The sequence below is a fragment of the Panthera pardus genome, unplaced genomic scaffold (genome assembly GCF_024362965.1).
Source record: "Panthera pardus isolate Hobbes unplaced genomic scaffold, ASM2436296v1 HiC_scaffold_7, whole genome shotgun sequence".
NCBI classification, from domain to species: Eukaryota; Metazoa; Chordata; class Mammalia; order Carnivora; family Felidae; genus Panthera; species Panthera pardus.
The window spans coordinates 25,787,441-25,792,073 of record NW_026527002.1 but is presented as its reverse complement, the minus strand read 5'-3'; positions in this window follow the sequence as shown (position 1 = coordinate 25,792,073).

Sequence of the window (4,633 nt, the reverse complement as noted above, 5' to 3'; positions counted from 1 at the left end):
AAAAACCATGCAACGATTTGAGCAGGAGTAGTTTATTATAAAGAATTATTAGATTAGGGTACAGAACTAAACTCCATGTTTAGGACATGGAGTAAGAAATGTAAGGACAATTCTATCTAATGGACACCCTAGGGCTGAAGGACTGTGTCCAAGGGAGGATACATATGGAACTCCAAGACTCGTTTTCAGAACTCCTCAGAGAAGTGTGCTTGCAGTCAACGGGATTGTTTACTGGCTTGTCCAGATCGGAGCTGGTCCACAGTCATAGAAAAGCAAGAAACAACACTCCAGGGTGCAGATGACCTGGGGGTGGTGGGCAGGTGCTCAGAGAGAGATGGGTCTTTCTGCCAGTGTAAGGCCTGGAGTGTGATGCCCACACCAGAGGGGATGCTGGGGGTACTCACCAGTCTTACACTGGGGCTTCAAGGTTGTTGAGGGACTTTATGCTCTAGGTGTGCAGCTGGGACACACCACTGTTGGATGTCACCATCCACACCAAGGGACTTCGGAACAGGAGCAGAGAAAGAAAACTCATCATACCGGATCAGGAAGAGAAGCTCCCCGTCAACTGCAACGTCCTTCCGCAACACTTGTTGACAAAGCTTCACGTTGAGTTTACTGCGCAGAAGGAATGTTTAAGGGGTCTCATTCAATATTGCAGAGCATGTACTACAGTGCCAAAAAGGAGGCGAGAGACAGTGAAATGCTAAGTGGTGCCCTCAGTTTCCTTCTCCTCCTGTGCGTACAGCTTAACCATATTTACCAGCTCCCCTTGCAGTTAAGTGAGGTGACTCAGATAAATTCTGGCCAAAGGGATGTTGGTGGAAGCAATGTGATCCACGTGCAGACCTTGCCCCTACAAATCCGGCTTTTCCCTAAAAACACCCACCCACAATACCGGAAACAAATGATTCTAAATCCTCGAGGGATGGCAGGTCAACAAAGAAATACCCTAGAAGCCGGAGTCATCTTTTTAAAGAAAGACCCCAGGAGAATCACCTGATCAAGACGATCGATGATAAGGAAGTTCCATAAATTAAAAACAAATCTTTCTACTGTTTAGGCATTGAAAGTTTGCAGTTGTTTGTACCAGTGGGTAGTTCTTTTTGACTCCTCTAGAAATAGGTATGGGTGTTCCCATAGCAATAACCCAAAATACGTGGCATTAGCTCAGCGGCCAGACCGTGGGGCAAAGAGAAATGAGCTATTAGAAGCTGAGAAGCTGGCATTCCATGTTACATAATGGTAAAATATTTGCTGAACTGCCCTGGCAATAATTTGGAAGGCAGACCCTTCCTGATGAGTTGCTACGGACCAATGTCTGTTGCCTTTTCCATTCTTCCTGTTTCCAAATGGATTGCTGTGACTATCCTATCCTTGCTTCTCCTTTGTATATCGGGTAACGTGGTGGGATATAGACCATTTATCTTTTTAGTTCATGTGTCACTGGACCATAGGGACAGTGATAAGGAGGGCTGCTCATCCCTCAGAAACTGGGACTTTGCGGTGAGTGAAGGGATGAGTGCGACTTTGAGTTCTGTCTCACCAGGAGGAGATGTTTTCCAACATGTGAGAAAAGGAATGAAATGGGTGTTTGATTACTAGAAGGGGCAACTTTCGCAGACGTGAGACCAAACTCTTTCCTTTTCTCTTTGTGCAAAAAACTAAAGCAGCGACCTGTTATCTACCTACATTTTTGCCAATAGAATACGGGTAGAAGTGCTACATGCCACTTGTAGACCTGCCTTCTGTTCTCTTTCATCTTGCGGCTTAGCATAGGCCTCTCTGGCCCTGAGGGACAGTAGAACCATAAGATGAAAGGAGTCTTGGAGTCACCATTTGGAAAGTAATTTCCCGGAAGAAACACAGGGCCAAGAACTCTCATGTAGAACCATCGCATGGGTGAGAGATATACTTGCGGCTCGATCTAATCCACCGAACCCCTGTGGGCCTTGCAGCAGTTAGCCTTCTCAGGAAGATGCTCGGAAGCCTCTGGAGTTAGACTGTGGAGCACATCTATTTCGACAACAGCGACCATCTGGGTGGTGGGGGAAGAAGCTGAGCAGAACACCAAAGCCTGGCCATCAACACGATTGGAAAGCAGAAGGGGGATTAGGGGTCGGAGAAAAAATAAGGGAACACAAAGAGCCAGGCAAGGGATGGTGATGATGCATTTCTAGGTCACACCTTGCTACCTGAGCAGACTTTTGAGTATTAAAGCACAGGTTCGCTTTGACAGAATGATGCTTGGCACATGGTTTAATCCCTGTCACCCTGGAGGGGCCATTACTCGTTGTCCTAACCAGACTTCTAGTCAAGAGTGTCAGAGATGCTTTTAATAATCCCCCCAGAGCAAAAGACAAAAACCGTGATAGTCCTGAGGAAACTGGACGTGTGGTCGGTCACATTCCGCTACCTACAGCTCCACGCAGTTTGAAGGTCCTTTAAGTAGCCCCAGTAAAATTAAATAAATAAAACTCCCGCGAAACGGGAAAGATCCCAGGTTCTTGTTATCATGACGATCCCAGTGAACATTTTCAAATCAGTGAATGAACGAAACGCCCCATCATCTTGGCCTTGACAGATTTCTAAGTATCCGTTTCTTCAGGGGGAAGCTTGGGTGCCTCCGTAGCAACTTCTAAACATGGGGCATTTCTCATGAATTCTGCTCCCAGTGTGTTGTGAGGACACAAATCCAGCCCTCCGCTGCCACCCCCGAAGGGAGCTTTAACTCTCCCCTCCCCTCCCCACATCCATCTCCGCACATCCGGCACCAACCTCGTCGTCGTGGTAGCCTGGTAGCGAGCAATTCATTTTCATGTTTACCTCACGAGGGGATGCCTGCGGTGCGCCTGCCGCTGAGTGCAAAGTGCAGATTAGGAAGCAAAGCCCCTGCTCCCTTGGTGCATTCACACAGCCTCCATTAAGCTGCTCTTGGTGGGGGGGGGGGGGCGACCCCGGGGCCAGAGGCGCTTTCCTGCCCTAGGGGTTCTTGTCTCCTGGGGCCATTTTCGGAAGGGTGCCAGCCCGGCACAACTCCTTCTTTAGTTTCTTCCCACGTGTGTTTCTCCGACGTCTGCTGCCCTTGTTCCCTTTCCCAGCCCCCAACCCTGCTCCAATATAGGGAACCTCCTGTTGAAATAATTGAGCAGATATTTTCAGCATAGTTAATCCCTTAGCTCTGCGTTGGATAAATTGTTATTAAAAAGACCACATAAAGCGAAATTTTCATTACGAATGTTGGAGAGAACCCCAAGAGATAGTGTGACCCAGTTCTGCTGTCTTGGTAGGAAGGACAGTTACAACCACCAAGGATGGATAGGCTTCTGAACAGCCCTAGGACAGAGTCTTCATGGATGTGGCCATTCTTCAAGTCAGTACAGCTCTCCCACATGATCATGAGAAGCCCTGATGATAAGTACTATAAATTACTTCATGAGAATAGATTGACATACATAAAATCTTTAGAATAATGGACATATATGATAAATAATATGTAAGTATTTGTTAGCTTTCGTTGTTACTTAGAGTGGTTATAACTTATAGTTACTCTTACAGTGGTAGGCCATTGTAATAATAACCTATATTTGTTGGTATGTAATAATTAATATGCATTAGCATATATATGCTATATATAATATTAATGTATTAAAATTATACTAAATTATCATTTAAGGGTTGGGTTGAAGGATTGGTAAGTTTCATGCTAAGCAAGAGAAAAAGTAGTGATGAGAGGAGAGAGAGAGAGAGAGAGAGAGAAAGAGAGAGACAGAGAGAGGGGAAGAAACCTAAATCTGTGTGTGTGTTTGGGGTGAAGAGTGTGGTTTAGAGGAGAAGCAAAGGAGAGGTAAAGGTGGCTATGATAACTGAATACGTGACCCAAGTTGGAAGCCTTCTCATCCTTTGGTAGAAAATGATAATACTTGTTCCATGTTATTCCACATACCCTGGTACCTATAGATGAAAATTACATTAAGACAAAATGTGTTCCCTGCTTTTGGAAATGGGAGGGAATAGTGGCTAATAGGAAGGCTCTGGAATCTCCCGAGCTCTGTGTGTGTGTGTGTGTGTGTGTGTGTGTATGTGTGTGCGTGTGTGTGTGTGTGTGCGCGTGTGGACTTCATGTTTTTAAACATCGAAGGAGATATTTAAGGTAATAAAACCTTCTGAAACAGGGCTAGGGTGTCTCAGGAGGTGGTGAGTTTACTACCCCCCCAGGGGGGTTCATACACACACATACATATATTCTTGATCATCCCGGGACATAATTAATATACGTGGCTGGATAACATATTTAAAACATCAACCAATTTTTTTTTCTTTCTAGTATTTCACTTTCACCTCCTCTTTCCACCTTGACTTCAGAACTTCTTCTCTGTTGGGACAACTTTACTGTTATTCTTTACTTCAGAATGGAGTGAGAAAAGGGAATGCCTTCCTGGCTTTTGTAGTTGGATAGCTTGGGCCTTGATGGGCAATGTCAAGGACTCAGAGCATAGAAAAAACTTGAATCCAATACAAATCTGCAGGACAGGCAAGGACGCCCCAGCCTCAGGAGTGGGGAGTGGGTGGAGAGAGCGGGTATGCATAGCTGTCGTGACTCCTTGCAACAGGGGGTCCTGTGTTTCCTTCC